The following is a 24,843-nucleotide window of genomic DNA, read 5'->3' on the forward strand; positions in this document are numbered from 1 at the left end:
GATGGTCCTCTGCTCAAACGGAGGAGTCGCCCTGTTTTCCATCCAATTCATTCATTTCGGTTTCAGTCATAGCAAAGTTTTGTTGCTTGGCAGTGAGGGATGCATTGTGTGAAGCATACTTTTTATTCTTCTTTGCTTTTAGTCCAGATTCTTCAAATTAGTCTTAACTACTATCCGTACCAGTTGATTGATGCAAAATAATTGCAAATATGTCTTGTTTCGAACGGCCAGCAATTGGCTTTTCCTATACTTTTTGCACCATAATTAACAAATGCCAAAATGGTCACCAGTGCGTCAAAATGCATTGAAACGCATGTGCACTGACACAAGAGGATGCATAGCCAGCCATTTCACAATTTACTCAAAAGTCATCATCATCATAAAAAACTTTATTCAATCTTTTTGATTCATAAAAGTGCATACATTTAAAATGTTACTGTCAATAAAAATCTTTTATATATTACGTAAAATTGCTGTTAAGGCTGCATTTAAACATATCACCATGGTGTCCCTTCTGTTAAATTTTACTTCTAATTCAGTAGGCATACCTCAAGCAACTTCATAGAATAGATTGTCCAGGTGTACAAGAGATTTCCTCCTATATACAGCCTAGCTAATAAAACCGGCAAAACAGACTAGTTCATTTTCAAGAGTACAAATAAGTTTCATGGCATCCTTATAAAAAAATAATTTCTGTGCTATAAATATTGGTCGTAAGAATTTTTTTCTAATGTCAAAATCAAATTTACAAAACAGCATGAAGTGCATAGTGGACTAGTTTGTTTTCCGTCACATGGGCATTTGTAATCAGTTTTCTGCCATTTTTCATTTTTTGGGAAAGCTACCAGTTCATGAACTGTACCCAGACTCTGTCTTGTCATATAAAATCTATCCTGGATGTTTACAATTTTAACCAAATAATTGGGTAAACCATTTGACTCAATATGGGTACATATCTTGATAAACGAATGTCCTTAACCCTCCAGGCCCTCTCCTGACCTAATTTCATCAGATACAGTTTTTGATGTCTTTTTTTTTTACTAAACTGTAAGATGTCTTTGGGGTTTATCACCGATAGTTCTTTGTCAATATTCTTTAATAATTTATCCATGTATGGTAGTCATGGGATTTTGTTAGTGTGTTTCAAAGTTAAGCAGTCCCTAATTATGTCCCTTGTAAACTTTGGGCCATTTTTGCACCAAATGTTATGCCACGAGCATAAAGCTCTTGCTTGTAATAAGTCGGCCACAAATGGTGCATCCAGCTCTTTATGCAAGAGATGTGTGGCGGTCGATCTTGGTACAGCCAGCATACAACAGAAAATATAATTCAAACGTTAGCAGTACATTAAGATTGGCATTGCCCCACACTATCGAGAGTAGGTTGCTACTGATAGGCATTTACTGTCATGTTTTTTGCGCATATCAAAAATTGCTTTTCTACCTATCTTATTACAGAATCTAAATTCGCCTCTATGGTTCTAATGAATTTGAGTCTAGACTGGACTAAATGGGGGTGCCCAGTTACTATTGAAAGAGAATAAAATACCCAGGTAGGAGAAATGTTGTACTTCTTAGCCTATAGTCCCTTAAATATTGGTGCTTTTTCTTGGCCATACCTCGACCACAGTCCCTCACCAATCTTTTGGTCAGATTTAATTTAAGAACTCTCTGCTTCATGTATGGGACGAATGCTTTGATTAGTTTTTGAAATCCATTTACAGTTCTGGAAATGAGAACCACGTCATCTGCATACAGGAGCAGAGGGTTCGGTCGTACTCCAATTTTTGGGACATCAGTGTTTAGTTTCAGGAGGGTAGTATCAATCCCATGTATATATAATGAGAAGAGTAGGTATGTGATAAGGCACCACTGTCTAATTCCCCAGTGCACCTTGACATTGGGGGTACACTCTCCTTCCCTCCCATACCTTACTCTAAATGTCAGTCTTGCATATAATCGTGATAAAAATGAGACAATGTCATCTGGGGCATCCATAACAATCATTTCTTCCAACAATTTAGCATGGTTTACACAGTCAAAAGCCGAGCTTAAGTCTACAAAACATCGGTGGATATGTTCATCCTTAGCCATCGAATTCTTGTTGATGATTAGATGCAGGTTTATGCACTGCTCCACTGTCCCCATCTCCCCCCTAAAGAAATATTGGGTTTCGGCGAAGATGTTACGTTCGTTGATCTACTTTTCCAATCTTTCAAGGACTATTCGCCCCATGATCTTGACGGATGAGTCTAGGAGGAAGATGGGGCGGTAGCATCCCACATCTCCACGACTCCCCTTTTTGAAGATGAGAACGATTATACTATCTGTCCATGTTTTGGGAAACATCCTTTAGCAGCTGCATTACAAAGCTGGGTTAAAATTGGTGCCCATAACTGTATATATTTTTTGTATGCATCAGCTGGAACCCCGTCGGGTCCCGGTGCCTTTCCCTGTTTCATCTTGTTTATTGCTGCAATTACCTCCTCCAACCTTATTTCTTGCAGAGGAATCACAGCTATGGAACTGTGTTTATTACTGTAATTACCTCCTCCAAACTTATTTCTTGGAGGGGAATCACAGCTATGGACGGCGACTCAAAAGTCACAAGAGACACCGCAAGGACATTGGTTCTAAGAGAAAATGTCTCAGGTGACGCTAATGTTGCTCGAATCCTTTATGATGAACATATAGCAGCCTCGCCATTTTAGATTGGGCTTGCAGTGGATCCCATGGATTTTCCATGACCACTAGTTGACAGATGTACACTTTTACGGTACCTTCATTTGGGTGTGCCCAATATAAAGGTGCACTTGACCTTATTGCTGTCTTCAGACTCCAGCATACCCTCAAAGAGCACCAAGCACTTTCTTCCACTTGTGACAGTATGCTGCTTGTGCTGCTCTACAGGCAACAATATGTGCTCAAACTGGCTTTTCCTTTATAACATGGCCTTTGTCACTAGTTTATGCTTCATTCTAGCACAATGTGTTTACCTGTGAGGACAGGGACACCATCAACTTCAACAAAATCACATATAATTGTGCAGAAACTCCCCCCCCCCAAAAAAATGGGAATCTCAGGTCAAAGTGAATGTGCTGAAAAGTCACGTGAGATGCCAACAAGGAGATGAGCTGAAGGAGAAAATGTCTCCTGTGTTACAATTTGTGGTCCTATCTGTCAGAAATGTGGTTACTGGTTGAAGGGGGTGAACCCTTCAGAAGCAGGAAACACAATCTCTATCAGGGTGAAGCGTAAGCAAACACCACATTAACCTGTGCTCAACCATCTGGTAAATTGACACAATAGCAGTGAGGCTTACTAGAGACAATGTATAAAGTATTTATGCAGTACTTCAAACGGTAATGCAAGAAATATCACACACTATTTTAGAAGAATCGAGTATAATTTAAAATGTATTTGACTTCAGACCAAACAAACATCCAATCAGTAGAACCGAAGATATGCATTTTTAAAGATTTCAGATAAGTAAAGCACTTAAAAGCACAAAGCACTCGTTGCGGATACCTGGTTGTGCGAAACAGTGCAAAGAGTTCTGCTCATGGTGGAAGGTCCTGCTTGGAGAATGGAGAGCATTGCAAATGGAATAAACAAAGTTCAGCTGTCGACTGCACCCAGTGATATGACCAAGGGACATGCTGCAGGTACCAAATAGGTACAAAAGGGGGTGGTGATGGACGGAGCATCTGAACCAATCAAACACTCACACCCAGTCAACAGATCTGGGTTTAATCCATCACCGTTCTTTAGCCCAATCTGCCACCCCAGTTCAGACATGGCCATGTGCAAATCAGTCTGACCCTGTGCCTCATGGGAACAGTTCAGCCCGAACTGCCAAGCCATGCCTTCTCTGGACCGGAAACATGCTTCCGAGGACCAGTTTCTGGCATTTCAGCCTTCTTCAGCCCGGCTTGCTTGAATACAGTGGCAAAGTGAGCAGGGGACTCACGTCTGAGCATACCCTGCCAACTAATGGCGAACAAAGGGGTACAAATGGGGGTGGTAATGGACGGAGCATCTGAACAAATCAAACACTCAAACCCAGTCAACAGATCTGGGTTTATTCCATCACCATTCTTTAGCCCACTCTGCCACCCTAGTTCAAACATGGCCATATGCAAATCAGTCTGACCCTGTGCCTCATGGGAACAGTCCAGCCCAAACTGCCAAACCATGCCTTCCCTGGACCGGAAACAAGCTTCCGAGGACCGGTTTCTGGCATTTCAGCCATCTTCAGCCCGACTTGCTTGAATCCAGTGGCAAAGTGAGCAAGGGACTCACGTCTGAGCATACCCTGCCAACTTATGGTGCACAAAGCGGTACAAAAGAGGGTGGTGATGGACGGAGCATCTGAACAAATCAAGCACTCACACCCAGTCAACAGATCTGGGTTTAATCCATCACCATTCTTTAGCCCACTCTGCCACCCCAGTTCAGACATGGCCATATGCAAATCAGTCTGACCCTGTTCCTCATGGGAACAGTCCAGCATGAACTGCCAAGCCATGCCTTCCCTGCACCGGAAACAAGCTTCTGAGGACCGGTTTCTGGTATTTCAGCCGTCTTCAGCCCGGCTTGCTTGAATCCAGTGGCAAAGTGAGCAAGGGACTCACGTCTGAGCATACCCTGCCAACGTATGGTGAACAAAGCGGTACAAAAGGGGGTGGTGATGGACGGAGCATCTGAACCAATCAAACACTCACAACCAGTCAACAGATCTGGGTTTAATCCATCACCATTCTTAAGCTTATGCTCAGAAGTGAGTCCCATGCTCTCCACACCACTGGAGTCAAGCTATCCTGGCTGAAAACGGCTGATAGCCAGAAACCGGTCCTAAGATGCTTGATTCCGGTCCAGGAAAGACATGGCTTGGCAGTTCGGGCTGGACTGTTCCCATGAGGCACAGGGTCAAGGCTGATTTGCATATGGCCATGTCTGAACAGGGGTGGTGTGGAGTGCAAAAAAACGATGGATTTAGGCCCAGATCTCTGTACTGGGGTGAATGTATGACATTGTTCTGCATTCTGTCCATCAATTGTTGTTTTTGCATTTGTCACCCCGAGTGGGATGGGTATGCTCAGACGTGAGTCCCATGCTCTCCACACCACTGGAGTCAAGCTATCCTGGCTGAAGACGGCTGATAGCCAGAAACCAGTCCTAGGATGCTTGATTCCGGTCCAGGAAAGACATGGCTTGGCAGTTTGGGTTGGACTGTTCCCATGAGGCACAGGATCAAGGCTGATTTGCATATCACACGGGAAAGCCCAACATTCTTTCTCGAACAGGCCGGACAAACCCATAATAAAAGACCACAACCCATACCATAAATAGGCCATAAAGGAAGTAACAGAAACAGATGAGAAGTAGGATAAGGGGTGTGTGCGTGTGCAATAAACTCAACAATGTCCTGTTCTTTGATCCTTAATCTCGATCAACTACCGGACAAGGAACTGGCTTAACAAGGTTAGCTTCAGGCCACGGGGTCAGTTCACTCAGGTCATTCAGAAGTCAGTTAACGGGGACGTGTACTAAAGACTCGTTTGGCCGTAGTCATCGGCCTATGTGAGGGCAACCACAAAATGGCTGCCATGCACAAAATGGAACCCGAGGGTTCGGAATGAAATCCTTAAATACGTAGTGAATCCATCGGTCTAACATGGCGAAAACACTCGTACTTGCCGTACTCACTAGTTACGGTTCGCTACTATAAAATTCGTAACGAAACCATGACCTTTATAAAACGGGTTCAGAATTCATGGAACCTCACTGGGATGTGTAGGGCCTACTCTAGGGGTGACTTATACACTTTAAAAAATTAGAATCCAGGGAGACACTCTCAATTGTACCGCTTAATACCTAACCGCAACAACCCAGAGAATCCATCTCAGAACCCAAGAAGAACATCTGTAATCATCCCTCTGCCCCACCCTCTTCAACACGTACATGACCCCTTAAGCCAATACCATCACATCACACAGACTTAAACTCATCATCCTATGCCGATGACACACAGCTAATTGTTTAGCTGTCAGAAGATCCCTCCTCCACCAGAGCCAACTTCCACAGATGTATGATGAATGTCGCCGAATAGATGCAGGACAACTGTCTCAAGCTCAACACGGACAGGACGGAAGTACTCATCTTTGGGAACACCTCGCCTTGGAACAACACATGGTTATCTGCTGGACTTGGCCCATACCCCACCCCAATAGACCACGTCTGTAACCTTAGCATCATATTGAACAGCAAACTATCCGTAAAGAAACAAGCAAACACAGTCTCATCTGACTACATCCACCCCCTACACATGCTCCGCAAAATCTTTAGGTGGCTCCCAGTCAACACCAGAAGTATCATCACTCAGGCCTTCGGCACCAGCAGGCTTAACTAAGGGAACACACTCTGCATAGGAATCACTGCACTCCTCCTGACTACTAACGATACAAAACTCAGCGGCCAGACTCATCCTTGACGTCCCAAGATGAACCCACATCACACCTCACCACAAGAAGCAACACTGGCTCCTGATCCAGAGGAAATGCCAGCATGTTAATACACATAATCGAAGCTGTGCACGATGGGGGACCAGCATACATAAACAAAAACAAATGCATAACCTTCCACCAACCGGCCAGACACCTACAATCTGCCTCCCTCTTCCTCACAGACACCCCTGACTTCGCCGAGGCAACAGCTCAAGATGCTCCTTCTCACAACTGGCGGCCCAAGCTTAGCTTAGCCCTGCACCTCAGGACCACCCCTTGCTCCAGCAATTCAGAAAAGGACACAACACATGGCTGTTTAAATGAACAGATCACCATGAATCAGCTAGCATCCCCAGCACCTTGAGATCCTCATGCGTGATTTGTCGCACTTTACAAATATTTGATTGATTGATTAAAAAGGAAGGTTTAGGCCTGGCAAATAGTTTTTTCCCCCAGATTGAATGGGCAGTTTAAACACACAGGCTGCACTGGCAGGCCTAAGACATGTTTAACCCCTTGGCTGCTGGGGTAATTTTCCTGCTGTGCTGGGGGGGTGGGAGGGCGCGCACAGCGCCCCGGTGCTCATGACGAGCTCAGCTCGTCATGAGCTACAGTGCTCCTGTGCTCATGACGAGCTGAGCTCGTCACGGCCGCACCCGTTTCAATAGAACGTTCAGCACAGCAGGGGAATTATCCCAGCGTGCGAGCGTTCTAATGGCCATGACGAGCTCAGCTCGTCATGAGCACCGGAGCACTGTAGCTTAAAATTTGCCAATTGGGTGTAAGCCAATTGTACCATGTTTAAAAGAGAGAGCACAGGCACTTTAGCACTGTTTAACAGTGGTAACGTTGCAGGGTCATAATAGCCAGCAACAATGGGTTCAGAAAACAGGAGAGTAAAAGCAAAAATGTAGCCCTGACCCTGCAGAATGAGACAATTTCCTCCAATATCAATTATACAAAGTACAAATAAATAACAGAAATTTAGCACAGTCCTACTAATATGGTTGCAGCAGATATGAAAACAACTTAGGTCCAAAATAAGAGTCATCACAATGAGGCTCACCATAAAGTATCTGGACAAAGGAATTACTATAGGACGAGAGAGCAAAAGACAAACAAATGATGGACGGAATGCAGAGCAAATCAAGCATTCACCCCGTCAATAGATCTGGGTTAAATCCATCATTCTTTTTATTGCCATGCCACCCCAGTTAAGACCCAGCCATTTGCAAATCAGTCTTGATCCTGTGCCTCATGGGAACAGTCCAGCCCGAACTGTCAATCTCGGTTTTCCCTGGACAGGAAACAAGCATCTTGGGACCAGTTTTGGAGCATCATCCCTCATCAGCCAGGCTAGTTTGAATTTAGTGACACAGTGAGCCCAAAAGACACACATATGATGGACCGAATGCGGAGCAAATCAAGCATTCACCCCCGGTCAATATATCTGAGTTAAATCCATTGTTCTTTTGCTCACTATGCCACCCCAGTTTAGACCCAGCCATATGCAAATCAGTCTTGACACTGTTCTGGATCCAGTCCATCAATTGTTCTTTTTGCATTTGTCATCCCGAGTGGGACGTGGGTCCTGTGCTCTCCTTGCCACTGACGTCAAGCTATCCTGGCTGAAGAGGGGTGAAACCCAGAAACCGGTCCTAGGATGCTTGTTTCCAGTCCAGGGAGGACCTGGCCTCGGACGAACCAGGGATCTAGGCTGGCTCACAATTGAAGGTGGCTTGGCTCTCAGGATATTATGAATATTATTATTCCAATTTGTAAAGTGCGGCTACCTGACAGAGTATCCCGGTGCTGGCGGAGGCGGGACAGGCTGCTGGGACTGGGCTAGTCATTAAAAAGATGGGTTTTAAGTTTCTTCTTAAATAGTTCAAGACTGTCTATTAGCCTCAGCGACGGCAGAAGACTCTTCCATGTGTGGAGACCTAAATAAGCAAAAGATCTCCCACCCATCCGAAGACGGTTACATCGAGGGACCTTTGCCATATGAGCTGAAGAAGAGCGAAGAGTGCGGACAGGGACGTAAGGAGTAATTATCTCCTTAAGATAGACAGGACCCCTCCTGTTCAAAGATTTATGCATTAGAACCATGACTTTAAACATCACCCTCTGTTTCATGGGAGGACAATGGAGGGGCTTTAGGAAGCCAATGGAGGGGCTTTAAGTCGGAGTTAGGTGGGATCTCAAGGAGAGGGAAAGCAGAAGTCTTGCTGCAGCATTCTGCACCCCCTGTAGTCTGCTAAAGAGGTAGTCGGGAAGGCCCAGTTAGGGTGAACACTGAAGTCCAGTCTAGATGTAATTAGAGCCTGTACTCCCTTTCTGCCCGCTGCCTTGAAGAGAAGAGGAAAGAATTTATTACGCTTGCGAAGCACGTTGAAACATGTCCCCGTCAAGGCTAGGATCTGCGGAGGAAGTATAAAGAGCTATCAATTGTAATTCCTACGTTCTTAGCACAATTTTTGGGAGATCCTGGGTGTGGGCAAGTGCTAGGCCAACAGTCTACCACAGAGTTGTGAGGGGCATCTCCAAAGGTCACAGTTTCCGTTTTCTCAGGGTTGCATCTGAGGTGGTGCAATTCCAGCCACCGGAAGACACCAGAAAGGCAATTGGCTATTACTTTCTCATCTAAATCCTTGTCTTTGTCAAATAAGAACAGCAACTGAGTGTCGTCTGCATATGAGACGACTTTAGCGTCAAGAGACTCTGCCAACGTTGCAGGAGGGGTCAAATACACTTTGAACAGCATGGGGCTGAGAGCCGATCCCTGTGGCACTCCAACCCCCAGTAGCCTGGCCTGAGCTGTAAATGGAGGCAGCCAGACTTCTATGGATCGTACGTCAGAAAGGATGCCAGGCAATTATCGGCCTCATGTCTAATTCCTATTTCATGAAGTTGTTCCAGCAACCTGTGCTGAGGAATTGTATTGAATGCTGCTGTAAGGTCAAGCAGTATCAACATTGCCTTTCCTCCCCTGTCCAGAATGCTACAAATGAACTCTGTCACCTCCAAAAGTGTGGTCTCAGTGTTAAATTGAGGGCAGAAGCTAGATTGCATGGCAGGAAGGATACCTTTGGCCACCAGATAAGTGTACAATTGGCTGTTTACTTCCTTCTCCAGAATTTTGGAGAAGGGCAGGATCAGCGAAATAGGCCTACAGTTAGTAACTAGCTTAGTGTCTGCTGAAGGTTTTTGCAGCAGTGGAAGAAATTTCGCTTTTTTCCACATACAAGGAACCATCCCCAATGTCAAAGAAGAGTTAAAAATATGGTTTATTACTGTGTTATTCGTAGGTGCCACCATATTTAAAACTGGGACATGGCAGGGATCAAGAAGGGAACCAAATTTAAGACTTTTTGATGCTGCTAGGGACTGAGTCAAGGAGACAGGGGTAAAGGCGTCTAGAGTGGCATACAAAATTAGAGAGAAAATTGGTTTCAACCCCAGATTTAGCGCCCCGGGAACAGCGGTCCCAAAACTTTTATTAAGTGACATGATCTTTTCATAAAAAACAGATAGAGCTTATTGCACTCCTCCATCAGGTGGGGCAGGCTCTCGAGGTGACCGCTGGACGCATGAAGGAGTCGACTATTTTAAAAATAGCCTTTGCTTTATTATCATCTTCCATAACTCTAGTGTAATAGAAACTTTTCATGTCTCCATATTCTTTCCAGCTTCTTACACAGGCCCTTATAAATATTCAGCTCTGTATTATACCAAGGGGCAGTTGGGCCAGCTCTAGATTGAGAGGCCTTCTTGTGTATTCTCCGTTTCGACAATCCAATTATTCAGTCGCATAGTGTCACAATCTAAGTTCCCTATCATAAATGTGGCAGAGGAAAGTAAGGCTTGATTAATATCCTATGGTTGTCTTTTGTGATATGCCCGATAAATGGCTGGGCCCTTACTGCAGTTTATGGGCGGTTTACTACAATTCTGAGCCCACGTAAAGGTGATCAGGTAGTGGTCTTTCCAGGGCATAGGGGTGGACACAGTAACAACAGAGTTCAGATTTGAAAAGATCTGATCAAGAGCCAGAATGGTGGGTCCAGAGACCTCCTCTTTCAGTCCCAGCGGGCTCATATTCTCCAGTAAGGCCACGGTTTCTGACCCTGTAGCATTATCTAAATAAATGTTAAAACTCTCCTAGTACCATGAAGTTCGCATATATCATTTCCAATATTGTCAGTATAGTTTCCAATGAGCAGAGGGATTTGTTAGCCGGACCAGGGGGTCAGTATACCAGCACCCTAGCTAGCGACTGATTTGGTGAAAGGGTGAGGCTGAAACCTAAGGCTTCAATATCAAGGAGGTCTGCCAGTTCAAAGCAAGCAGAGTTGTAGTTTTTTAAAATATAATAGCAATCCCCCCTCCTCTACCAGAGTTGCGGTCCTTCCTAAGGATTCTATAGTTGGAGGGAATGGCTGCTGCTAATATGGAATTGGATGTCTCTGACAGCCATGTCTCCATGAGGAACAGCAAATCTAGTTCCTCATCCTTTGGTAGGTCAAACATAAGTTCTTTATGTTTCTGAAGTGATCTAGTATTGAGTAAAGCAGCCTTCACCTTAATCGGAGTGCTCCCAGAGACTGGGAAGCAGACTCTCCATCGAGTAGGGGCCGAGAAAGCAGACGTCTAGGCACACCTAGGGCAGACAAACTCAACGCAGAGGGTGTCCGAGGACCATATAGACAAGCCGTTAATCATTTTAGATAGACTATATAACACTGTCCTATCGTCACATACCGGCTCTATCGTGGCCGTCAGTATTTGGGCACGGTGGCTGGCGCTGGCCGCTTCCAGGACACTAATGGGTGCAGACGGGCATGCCTTAGGCACGCCAGCGCCACGTCCGCACTGTGGCCCACTTTATATTCATGAATCCAGGGAGGGCGAACTACTAGAGCGCGTCCCTCTCCAAGATGGCGCTTCCCTCTGAGTTTCCTCCCCTCCTGGCAGAGCCTGCAAGGAAGAGTGAATACCCTGCCGCCCTCTGGCTCGGTAAGTGCAGGAGAAAACAAGATGCCAGCAGATTTAAAAGCTGAGGCTGCTAAAATGTCAAGCGCTTTTAAAACAGTTTCAAATTTATTACAATACATTTTAAAAGAAACAAGCAGCATATAACAAAGTGCAATGTGCAGCGAGCGGGAGCAGAGCAACTGGCACTTCTGACCTCCCAGAGCCTTTGGTCCTGGTCACCTTTCCTATGTTCGGAGGTAAAACCTTTTACCAAGTTTTTTCTTCAGGAGTCCTGGGTGCTCTTCACCAGAATGGCTTCAGTGAGGGTTTGCCGGCTTGGGAATCAACTTACTCCCGGTCAAACTCTGGGTCGCTGGCTTGGCTGGCGAGGATGAGTCAGTCCACTTATGGAGCTTTTTTTCAATGTTGCTCCAAACTTCTCCAAACTTCTGGAAATTCTTCCTGAAGTTCCCCAGAGGGTCCCAAAGTTTCAAGATGGTCCTTGTAAGTTTGGGACTTTAGTTCCCACACTCCACTTTGACAAAACCCTTACAAATCCACTGGTGGTACTCCAGGCTGAGGGTTTTTGATGGTGATGTTCCAGATGAGCTCTGTTAACCTGTAGCTTGAAGGGAGTCCACTCTGTAGTCCTTTTGAAGCAAGTTTGGTCCAGTGAGTGCAACAGTAGGGAAAGCATTGGATAGCGTAGGGGTAAAAATTACTATTCCCTTGCCAGAGAGTGCAACAGTAGGGAAAGCGTTGGATAGCGGTAGGGTAAAAATTACTATTCCCACTGCAGAGAGTGCAAAAGTAGGGAAAGTGGTGGATAGCGTACGGGTAAAAATGACTATTCCCACTCCAGAGAGTGCAACAGTAGGGAAAGCGTTGGATAGCTAGGAGTACAAATTACTATTCCCACTCCAGTGAATGCAACAGTAGGGAAAGCGTTGGATAGCGTAGGGGTAAAAATTACTATTCCCACTCCAGTGAGTGCAAAAGTAGGGAAAGTAATGATTTAATATTTAAATAATAATACAATAATTATCAATATCAATAAAAAAATTATTTAAAATTAATTACAATTACAAAATATTCAATAATGTATTAATTATCAATACCAATAAATATTATTTATTAAAAAAATAATTACCTATTAATAATGAATTACCAAGCAATTAATTTTCGGAACCAAAAATGTAATCAGTAATAAAAAAATTACCAATGAATAATTAATTACCAAAAAATTAATTATGAATACACAAAAATGTTTTCGATAATTACTTAATTAGTGTATGTACATATTTTCACTGTATTCTAAGTGTCTCTTTCAGCGTAGCACTGCCCTGGGCCTGGTTAGGGACAGCCCAGGGTCAGTCATAGTCAGTTATCACCAGTACCAGTCAGCAAAAAAGTTGGGGGTATACAGGGCACAAGATAACTTTGCAACATACACATACTGCAGATATTTCACAGACAGAAATGGTCAATTGAAGATTTTCTGCTGATAAGGAATCAAGATGTTGCATATTTTCCTTTGATGGTGGTAAATCTGATGTAATGACTAATGGACATTTTGCCAGCCTAACTTTAAATAAGCCTTAGGGAGTGCAAGCAAGGCATTATAAAGACCAGTAAATAGTAGGGGCCGGCATGGCTTCCGGGGGGTGGGGGAGGTAGGCACGGGGGGTGTCACGCTGGGAGAGTAAATCACACGGGCATAATTAAAAAAATAATAATGAAAGACCTACCTTTCCGTCGGATCCAGTGTCGTCTCTGCTTCTGCTCTCCTGCCTCCGACAGGAACAGGAAGCAGGCAGCCAGGCTTCCTCCGCTAAGCCAATCACAGCAATGCATGCAGCATTGTGATTGGTCTGGAGTGCTGTTACACAGCGCTCAGCCAGGTGCTAGAGGGGTGGGCATGTTCTTGCACACTCAGAAATAATACTATTAACCTATCTACTGAAGGGGCTGTTTTAACTTGAAAAAGTAAAAAAATAATGTTCTAAATTTTGCCTAACACAGGGGGTTTCTGTGTCCACATCAGGAGTTAACATATGTGAGGAACGTAACCAAACACAGACACGTAGCTTAACACATACTTGGTAACATACAGAGAGACACTTGCACATATAAAAACACTCATAGAAACAAGTATAGAAGACACACAAACACTATACACACCCAAGCATCAAAGATACACAGGCACACAATGGTACGCAATATATTTATATATACAATAAACACAAGTATGCAAGAACACATACAAGCACCTACAGGGACTCAAAAGCATGCATACAAGACTCAGGCACACACAAACACACACAGAACAGCACCAAAACACAGGTCAGCACACATACATGCTACCACATTTACAGTATTCCCTGCGTTTCTCTTTAGTACCAGGACGCACAGCACCCAAGCAAGTGCAGTGTGTATCCCTGCCCAGCTCTCTGGGTGCAGCAGGACGCACTGCATCCAAGCCAGGCCAAGCCACAACAAGCATTGGCATATCCAATAGGTCTCGCCTTTGGGACCTTATAAGTGTTTAGCCATGCAACGGTTGATATTGCACCAAGGATTTTGTGCTGCATAACTAAATACTTATAAGGTCCTAAAAGCGAGACCTATTTGCTATGCCAATGTTTGTTACTGTTAGTGTCCGCGACCCTAGGATGCAATTTCATTCAAACTAAATAATGAAGTTATTCTTTGTTCTTTTCAAGGGTCATTTTAGAAAGCAATAAAAGGGCTGCTTACATTTAAGATTCGCCTTGTCAAGTGTTATATTGCTCATAGCCCATAATAATGGTGCTGTATAAACTGTTTAATAAATATCTTGTCTGCTGTTTTGGTTATTCCTTGTCCTGTAAGAGTATACATATAAGTTTGTCAAGTACTGTTTTCAGTTTCATATGGATCAGGCCATGCCTCTAGTTACATATGGCAAAACCCAGAGTGTTCTCAGTTAAGATTCTTAGGCTACACCCATTTTAAAGGCTACCCCTTCCACACACTGTGTTCATCCTACTAAATACTGCATTACTTTATTAGGTTTGATAGAGAAGCCCTAGCATGATTACACAAATGTGTTTATGCTGCCTTTCTGAAAAATTAGCGGACTACTTTGTGTATGCCAGCCCAGTACCTCAAGAACAGACAACTGTTTGTTAAACAAATATAAAACGTTCTATGGCAGGTTTCCTGTAGATCAGTCTGTCAAAACATGAATCTTCCTGCATTAACCTATGTGTGCTTGAAAAGAACATAAAAGTCTACATTTGGCAGACCGAAAGAAAATTATTCTATACCTTGATGCAATTCAAATTATTTTTAGCTTTATTTATTGTACCACAAGCTCCTTAACACCTTCGCTGCAGCGGCTATTCCGCTGCAGCGCTAAGGGGGCGGGGCGGCCGTGCGGCGCATCCCATGCTGGTGACGGAACTGCTCCGTCACCAGCCTCGTTGAGCTGTGCTCATGACGGAGCGGTTCCGTCATGGCCCCGCCCGCTCAATGGAACGCCCAGTGCAGGCGCGGAACCCGCGCCACGCAGGCGTGGCGAGCGGGCAATGGCGGAGCCGCTCCGTCATCAGCACAGCGCTCCCGCGGCTGATGACGAAGCGGTTCCGTCATCAGCATTGAAAAGGTTAATTCAATGGTATGTAATTTATTTTAATCCATCAATTTAATGTTAGGCAAATTAGTTAAACACAATTTCAAAATATGAGCTTTACTGCAGCATGATGCATTGTTCTTTGATGTTAATTTAACGCAACTTAACATAATTGTAGGAGGCTGGCCTAGTATATGGTGCACCCTTATTTAAGTGAAGCACCTTGAACTAATCCAGACAACCCATATGGTGATTTTAGTGGTCTCAGACCAGGCTTAGTCCAGGAGGGTTAAGCAGCTTGTTTTACCAGAGGTTAAACAAAAAAGAACCACACACCGTAGTTATAAAAATAGTTATATTTGTTATACACACTCACAAACACATTGTTATATCTACTACCCAGAGATATCAAGACAATACACTCAATCATTCAAATGGAAACAGGTTAGTAAGCTCAAATACACAGTGGTCTCCAGGGGGAGACCAAACCATATACTAAAGATGGGGACCCAAGGAACCATCCAAGGTAAGTGCCCAGGAACCTCAGGGAGGCTGTGTGTAAAGTGGAAACACAGCTGTGTACTCATTGCAAGTCTATGGAAAAGTCGCGGTAGCAGTTTTGAAAAAGAAGGATCCTTCCCAGTGGGCCCTGAAGACACCCCATGGAAGAAGGAAGAGTCACCCCACCAGTGGATACCCCAGGAACCAGGATACCTACCCCAGGGTTAGCTAGGTGCATAGGTGCAAAGTGACGTCGGAAACTGTCATAGAACACAATGGAGGACTTCAGAAAATATGCCACTGGTGAAAAAGGTGAAAGATTCTGGTGAAATCCAAGGATGGATTTTTGAAGAGAGGTACCTGCAAGCAGAGGGGAAGAGAGTCTTTGCCACTTGGAAGTTACCAGGAGGCACAGAAGACCAATGACCACTGATGACGGAAGATGCAGGAGTGATGATGGAGACCTTGTCCCTGCAGTTGTGAGGAGCAGGCGATGCTGCATAAAACCATTCACGAGCTGTCCCACATCCCATGGGATCGGTGTCCGGCAGGAGCACCAACAAGCCTTGGCAGCATTAACAGACGTGGAAAACAAAAAAGGTGCAGTTTTGATACCAGCAAGATCTGAGGGACTCATCAAATGCAGGAGAGTCAGATCAGGCTCCGAGCAAGCAGGGAGTCAACTGATGCCAAGGAAGACCCTCTAGAGGACCCACAGACTGAAAGCGCAGACTTCGCAAGAGGACCTCGAGCAGCTCGCCAAAGATACAGGCCCTTGGTGCAGAGGATGTGGTGAGGATGAAGATCTTGGTAGTAGGATATGCTGGAAGCTTGAGATTTTTGTCGCCGTAGATCTCTGTAGGACAGAACCAACAAGCCTTGGCAACAGCAAGTCGATGTGGTGCGCAGGGGTTCCATTCCAGTGGATCTGACCAGGGATACTGGCCTCAAACTTTCCTAGAAAACAGTGCAGGCCTCGATGGAGTTGTATAAACACCACATGTGTTGCTGATCCTTTTGGAGTCTGTAGGACTCCAGGAGCAGCAGACCGGCCAGCTTCATTGCAGTGCCTGCAGATGCAGGGGAGTGACTCCTTCACTCCAAGGGAGATTGCTTCGGGTGTCTTTGATGCCCACAGGCCTGGAGAAGAACCTGGATGAAGCAAAGGTACAGATTATGTAGAAGACAGGCAGGAAAACCAGGAGCAGCAGCAGTACTCCCTTATGTAGTCTTGGTTCCAGGCGTAGTCCAATTAAGTACAAGGTGTCCAAACAGTTGAAGTTGAAGTGGTTTCGGATTTGAATGTTGTCAAACATCGAATCTGAAGACCCACTCACTGGTAAGCCCTTAAGTACCCTAGGTAAAGGGTTGTGATGATTCAATGATCCCTCCCAGAGGAAGGGCTGGACAGAGAGGTGGATTCAGGTGGAGCCACCTTTTCGCAATGCACTAAAAACATTTCTTCTCTGCTAAACTCACCCGCGTAAAACTCAGCAAATGTGCAGAAGCGCCGGGACACCCCGTTGGGGTAGCAGCGCGCTATACAAAATACACTAATTAAATAAATAAATAAATCCTCCCATGGTCTTTGCCCAGTTTCCCGCTAGAGTGGGAGCCAATGGCTCCCTGTACTGGCTCAAACAGGAGTGTGCGAGGAGGGCACCAAATGTGTGAGGTCTGATCTTCGCACCTCCATAGACATAACATACATGCTGCTGCCAAAATCTGCCTCTAGGCGGGTTTTATATTGTTGTGCTGAAGACACGCGTAAAACACTTGATGGTGCTTCGCATGCAGAGAGCTGGTGGAAGATGATGTGATCCTCTGCCACTGAGATTTTGAGGTATGGGCCCACCCTGCTAAAACCCAAATGAGACATACATTCCGGAATATGCCCAGCGTATCAAGCCATAGTATGCTTTGATACAACCATCTTTTTCCAAGTCATGCTGGCTGCCTGAGCATTCAGCTATTCTGCAGTCTTTGCAAGCTGATCTGCACGCTTCTAAATTCTTACTGACTCGTGATAACCAGACCAACCTGGTGATAAGAATTATCCCTGGGACGCTGGGTTTCACGTACCTGACATTTAATGAAGGAGACACAGTACCTATTGCTTACAAGTCACACTTGTACACTTTGGCTGAATTGCGCTTTTCCACTGTGGAGAAAGTTTTGACGGCTGTGCAGATGGCAATTCTTAGGGAACGTGCCCTGTCACAGGGAAAGCGCATGTTGGTTGTTACACCGTGTCCTGCCTTGGAGGCAGTTATGAAGGCCAGTGTACCAAATTCCAAAGCTTTGCACCCTCGGTGGATTCAATGGGCTGCATCCTTGACATCTCAGGATGTCACGTTTATTTTTGACGCCTCATTACGGTCGCAGGAGTACTTACAGTATGAATTCGTTCATCCAGCTCCTTTAGCAATGCGACCCCTGGAGGATTTCCATTGCATCATTTACACTGATGGTTCGGCGCAGGTTGTGCATGGCTCTAAACATGCCTACGTTTCCACATGCGCCATTGTGGTCGGTGCCATGGTGAACGATGAGTTCAAGTCCAGTGTCGTGCACACGCAGACACTAGGAGACAGCACTGCACAATTAGCAGAGCTTCGTGCTCTGATGCTTGCGTTGAAGTACGCAGATCCGAGTGTGACAACTCTAATCGTAAGTGATTCTTACTACTGTGTCCAGTCTTACAATGAGAACTTGTCCTTTTGGATTCAGAATGACTTTTGTGATTCCACGGGTAGCACAATAAAACATAAAATGATCTAGGTCCGAGTGGCTGAGCTTAAAGAGCAGTTGCCACTTGTGTTTGTGATTCATACTCTCGGCCATCAGCGTGTAGGAGTCCACGCTGTCCGTAACTCGCTTGCTGATGAAGCGGCGAAATCTGCAGTATCAAAATATTTAGTTGCAGCAGTTACACGGTCCAAAAGTAAAATAGATGATGACATCTAGGCGGCTGTAGCTGCCTCTGAGAAGGGAGGTAAATATCCTGCGGGGTTCCCTTCGAAATACACATACCACTTAAGTCCCGATAAGGTTCCTTATGTGAAAATTCCTGATGTTGGGGAATGGTTGATTCACAACTTGGATCGCAGAGCTACTTTGATTACAGCGGCGCATGAAGGTGTGGCGTCTGCGCTTGCGGGCATCTCAGCCACTGTAACTCAGCTACAACAAAGGTTCTGGTGGCGGGGACTGTACAAACAGACACGTGATTATGTCCTTCAATGTGACATTTGCCAGCAAATTAAACCTTCGACTGCTGCACGTCCGCCTCAGACACAGTTGTACATATCTAATAAACCACTGGGTTGCGTTTATTTGGATCACTGCGGTCCTTTTTCTTCTGATACTGCGTATAAATACATCTTAGTAGCAGTTGATTCATGCACACGCTTTGTGTGGGTATGGCCGCAGCGCTGATCCACGGACTGTCATAAGAGATTTGCGTGTCTTTGTAGGGATTTTTGCCTGTGGTACCCTCCATTCGGATCAGGGTCCAGCTTTCGCCTCTAAGGCGTAAAAGGATGCTATGATTTCGTTGGGGGTCCAAGTCAAGTTTTCGTCTCCGTACAAACCTGAGGGTGATAGTGTAGTGGAGCGAATGTACGTGACTTAAAGCAATCTTTGACAGCTCGAGTTATAGGCACTGGCAGAAACTGGTTGGCCCACCTTAATGGCGTGCAGCGTGCACTAAACAATCTCCCTAGAAGGTCTCTGGGTGGGCAGACCCCGTACGAAATGCTCTTAGGTATCAAGATGTATGTCCCTGACCTCGACGGTCTAGACTGCGTGGCTCAAGCCACGGCCTTTGACGTAGATGAACATTGCAATGTTTTACAGGATCTACAAAAGACCAGAGACAGTCTTGCAAAGAAACATATGCCCTCCACATCGGATGATGCGTTGCAGATCCCGGTAGTTGGCTGGCTACCCAAAGTTGGAGAACTGGTTCGAGAGAAGATCGATAACAAGAAAGAATTTGGTCCTTCCTATCGAGCACCGGTTCCCGTTCGTGGAGTGAAGGGCACAAGAACAGTCATTTTACCACCACTTCCAGGTCGTAAGGAAAACAGGTTTATCTCAATTGACAATGTCAAGATACACAGGGTGGCCGATTCTTCATAGTATGACACCGGCGGTCTCCTGTCCTTCGATTGTGAGAAATTCTTTGTTGGCCACAACTTCTAATGCTGAACCAGAAGTGGCCCTCGAGATGCCTGCCATTTCCAATCCTTTATTAAGTACTTATCACGTTAATAACATTGATGACATAGACTATGCCTATCCTGCTGAATCCCAATTCTCATTTGACTCTGTTTCAGTGAATTCAAAAAAACCCTCACGTCTAGCAACTTATGCCACATTATTTAAAAAACATTTTTTGGTCCCTCCATGGACGTATATTTGGCTGGTGCTTTTTTCAGTATATCTTTTTATGTCAATTGGCTTTGTGTTTTATTTTTTCCGTCTGATCGATGGACACTATGTCGAGGAGAGAACATGCATTCAGCATCTTAATGGAACTTTGGCCCCCCTTTCCTCATCCCATTCTGCACACAGACTGAAGAGAGACTTGGATTTTGTAAACATCACTGCTTGGCCGGTTCTTGATGGGATTGTGTGGGATGCAGTTAAATTTCAAATCTATGGCCCAACTGAAGTGGTTAATGTCCCTAATGTACTCAGAGTGAACATGGGGGATGTGGTGAAACAAAACATACGTTCTGATGATTGGGATGTTCAGGCCGTAGAATCATTATTTTCTGATTTGAAATATTATGCTGCCTTTGATGCTGAAGATTTGTATTTAGAATCTGCTAATTATGGTGATTTATTTTGCTTTCAACATTTTGGTAACCATTTCCTGCATAAAACAAGTTCCAGAAGAGGTACTGTAAATTACACACAGTGGGAACATTGCCCAGCACCATTACAAGGCAGCTCCAGTACATTTTTGAAAAAGTACACTTATTTTACCGACTTTAATCAATCAAGTCCTGAGTCCTTTTATTTTAAGATGGCGCAAAAGTCCATGTCCAAAGTTAGACTTACCGATACTAAATTGTTGTATTCGAAGTCCTTTCTAGACAAATTAGCTGTAGAGGGCTATGAGCTATGGAAGGAAACCATTGACCTTAAATCGGTTTTGGGTTCTAAAAGTTGGCAGGTACAAGGCACTGAGGCTTTGCATCGTGCATGTCTCATCCCAAATCATATGTTGTTTTTAAATTCTAGCATTTTCCAGACAACATGCTTTGGATTGGCTACTTCAAAAAAATTAAATACCCCTTCTATTCCTGATTTAGAAGAATATTCCTGTTGGAATAATTTCACACAGTTTTCCACTCGAGAATTGCAAACGTTAATGCACAATTCATCCTTCAATGTATCCAGTTTGGATCCGAAGGGTTGGCTGATGTGGCACAGAAGCTCTGATTCTTGCCAACGTCGCTTTTTGGGTTTAACTGAAGGTTTTACACAAGTAGGCCTGATCCACGTTTTGATACTGACCATACTGTCACCACTTACTCAGTTGGCAAAATATGTCAGAATTGGCTACAACATTCTACATTAGCTGCTGTTAAATTACATCTATCCAAGCTGACTGATGATGTGGATTTAAATGATTTCATAAAGGGCCCGGCTAATGGTAGATCTAAAAGATGGATTTATGCAATTTACAATTAAATCTGGAAAACTTCACAGGTTGAGGCTGCTAAGCGCCTAAGGGCAATAGATCAAGCTAATTTAGAAAAGGTGCTTGCAGTTGTCGATAACAGTATTAACATGCTTTCTTCCCGCATTTATACTTTGAATAATATTGTATCTTCTGTTGTTGACATTGTACATTATGAAGTGTCTGTTTTATACCATGGTCAAACTCAATTGCGTTCTATTATGCAATTTGCATGGACCCTGCAGACGCTTAAGGCTGGTAGAGTGCCTTGGAGTTACATGAACGTTTCCTCTCTTTTTGCCCTTTTACTTTAACTGACAAACAGCGCATGCGTTTAATGCGTGATGCATCATTTTCCATGTTACACATTGAAAGGTTGGAATCTTTACCGTTCTCTGTAGCTGGGGCCACTGCTGCAACGTGGCTTATCCATGGATTAATCACATTACCATTTGCATTGTACAAGTTTACTAATTGTATGCGTTACATAGCGATAGGGAGATATGAACCATTAGGTAGCTCATTCCTCCACGAGGCATGGTCTCTTCCGTTCACTTATAGATGCCTGAAAGACGAGAAAGAAGTGTATCTTAATGGGGAAGAATGCACAGAGTCCCCTGACCATTCATTGATATGCAGGCACATCCAGATACATGGTTCCTGTAATCAGGACCGCCCTAATTTGGCCTGTTTTTTTAAAAGGAACTCCGGTTCCCGCAATTGTTCCCCCATTCACATTACTGACGAATGGTAGTTATTTGCTGTTGAATTACGAAGAGTGTTGTGGTTTAATTAAAGGTGTCGCTTATGTGGTAACTGTATCGGAACGTGTCGTCTGTTGCAAAAACGTTCTGTATCCCCCTACGCATGGGAATTCAGCTGGATCCATCTGGCCGCGCATCCCAACCTTGAAAGGAGAGTTCAATGGTATGAGTAGAATAAGAGCCCTTTTGTCTCAAAAAGAGGTGGCCCTGAGTTCGGCCCGAGAAACATTCGTCCTTCACATAGCTAACACGCGTACGGAGGTGCAGGCCCTTTTGAATACTGATTTATCGTTACATTTCAGCGAGCTGGTTCATCAAATCTTTAATGCCTCCTCCACTTCTGGCCTGGCTCACTTTTTTAAATTAGTTAGCAGTGGTCTCGTGACTTCATTCGAGTAGATATTTGGAGTCATCCCTAGCTTTTTCCATTCTATATTTTCAAGTCTGTTTGGTGGCTTCCCGGTTTTACTGGCATTAACTGCAGGAGTTTTGGTGATATTTTGTTTTATTAAACATGGATGCCCATCCTGCGTTAGAAGCCGCAGAGCCCCTCCTACTGCTATTTCGCAACCGGATGCTTGATTACTATGGCACCCTGCCGCTTGCGACTTTAAGCACGGCATTTGGATTATCGTTTTGATTTTCCTATTTCATGTGTGTCCAGCCTGTGTTTCATTTCGAATGGGCCCTTGATTTGTGTCTCTGCTTGACGGTGTCTCCTGACGTCGATTTTAATCATCTGATGAGCCCCGTAGTTGCTCACGAGTTAATTTGTTCTGGCGAAAGGATTATGGCCTTGGCAGCGGTGCATGGACTAATGGGTCATTGGGACATACTCGCAGCAGCGCATGAGTTCTTGGCACAGAGCGTTGTTGAAAACCCTCCGAGTTGTCCTCTGATGATGCTAGAGGATCCAGTGCTGGAGGAGCACGTATGTTCTTTTCCGCTGCTTAATTGGATGGCTCAACTGTTTTCGGATGATGACAGTGATTTCATGTTAGAGGCTGTTGCTGCATATTTTGCGTATACAGTCCTACCCTGAGATGCCTCGGAGTCTTTTTATTATTTGGGCACGTACCCGTTTGTATTTTTTGAGGGTGCCTTTTTCTTACAATCAATTCTTTTTATACGCCCCTGGCCTACTGACATTATCTTTAGGGACCTTGTGTTGAAGAGTTTGGACCATTTATTTTGGCCGCTATAGGCCATCATGTATGCCTTTTCAGATTAGCTTAGCTCATTATTATTGAACTTTGCTCTCATGTTATGCCCCTGTTCTGGTTTTACCTTGCCTTGGTTTTGTCCGTGCTCGGATCATTGGGGGGGTGTCATATAGCTAATTCTTTTCTATATACTGTGTTAAGTTAGCATGAGCTTATTAAATATTTAAACGCCATTTTACCTTTCTGCCTCATTTTGCACACGACACATAATTGTTGTTTTAGCTTTCAACCCAGAAGATCTTCGTGATTTACTTGAGAAATAATATGTTATTGCTCTGATATCAGTTTTGCTCGGTACACTGTCTGCACAGTGAGTGCTGAAGGCTGCAGGGATAACTCGACACGATGTTGTTGTGAGGTCTGATCTTCGCACCTCCATAGACATAACACACATGTTGCTGCCAAAATCTGGCTCTAGGCGGGTTTTATATTGTTGTGCTGAACACACACGTAACACACTTGATGGTGCTTTGCATGCAGAGAGCTGTTGGAAGATGATGTGATCCTCTGCCACTGAGATTTTGAGGTTTGGGCCCGCTCTGCTAAAACCCAAATTAGACCTTCATAGATATAAAATACTATGCTAAATAGGGAGGGTGTGAATTAGGCGTTGTTAATTCCTATTCATTTCAGCATCTTAGTATGCTGTCACCATTCGCCTTTTATGGACTAATAACTATGCTGATAACTTTGTTGCTTATAATATGTTTGCTAGTATTGTACAAGATACTGCGTTTGAGAACCATGCATTAGTAAATAAATATTTCAAACATGCACGTGACCTCATTTACTCTATGTTCTGGTTTGCAATGATTATACAACGAAAGAGTGTTCATGTGTTCCATGATACCTGAGGTAATCTAAGTTCATGTTCTGGTCTGTCTAAGCATTGGGAGTTTGTTATGACCAATGAGACACTGTAGCTAGCTCGGTAAGGGGATTTTGGGTGCTGAGGTGAGTTTTGGACCATCCTAATTCACCGAGGTTCCAGGTATCTATGCACAGAATTCCCTGGGGTAGCAGCGCACTATACAAAATACACTAAATAAATAAATCCTCCCATGGTCTTTGCCCAGTTTCCCGCTAGGGTGGGAGCCAATGGCTCTCTGTACTGGCTCAAACAGGAGTGTGCGAGGAGGGCACCAAATGTACTCTTCAAAGCAGTCTGGTGGTGCTGGCAAGCTCCCTCACCCCAGCCCAGTATACTAAGTCCTGTCTGGGATGTGGCCTCCTGCTTGAGCTCAGCTCAGCAGCAGGAGGCCAGTATCATGCATGTGGTTGCCAGCAACACTAGCTTACAAAATCAAGGATTCCTCCCAGAGGAAGGGCTGGACAGAGGGGTGGATTCAGGAGGAGGCACCTTTTCCAAGGTGTCCAAACAGTTGAAGTTGAAGTGGTTTCGGATTTGAATCTTGTCAAACATCGAATCTGAAGACCCACTCACTGGTAAGCCCTTAAGTACCCTAGGTAAAGGGTTGTGACGATTCAAGGATCCCTCCCAGAGGAGGAGCTGGACAGAGGGGTGGATTCAGGAGGAGCCACCTTTTCGCAAAGCACTAAAAACATTT

General features: G+C 44.5%; 1 protein-coding gene across 1 annotated transcript in view; it reads right to left on the reverse strand.

The window, feature by feature from the left end:
• Positions 1-24,843, reverse strand: part of LOC147733565 (aminopeptidase N-like) — a 268,819-nt gene that overhangs the window by 211,538 nt on the left and 32,438 nt on the right. The gene's annotated exons all lie outside the window — the stretch shown is intronic.

This window comes from Lissotriton vulgaris, chromosome 2_1 (genome assembly GCF_964263255.1).
Source record: "Lissotriton vulgaris chromosome 2_1, aLisVul1.2, whole genome shotgun sequence".
Taxonomy (NCBI): domain Eukaryota; kingdom Metazoa; phylum Chordata; class Amphibia; order Caudata; family Salamandridae; genus Lissotriton; species Lissotriton vulgaris.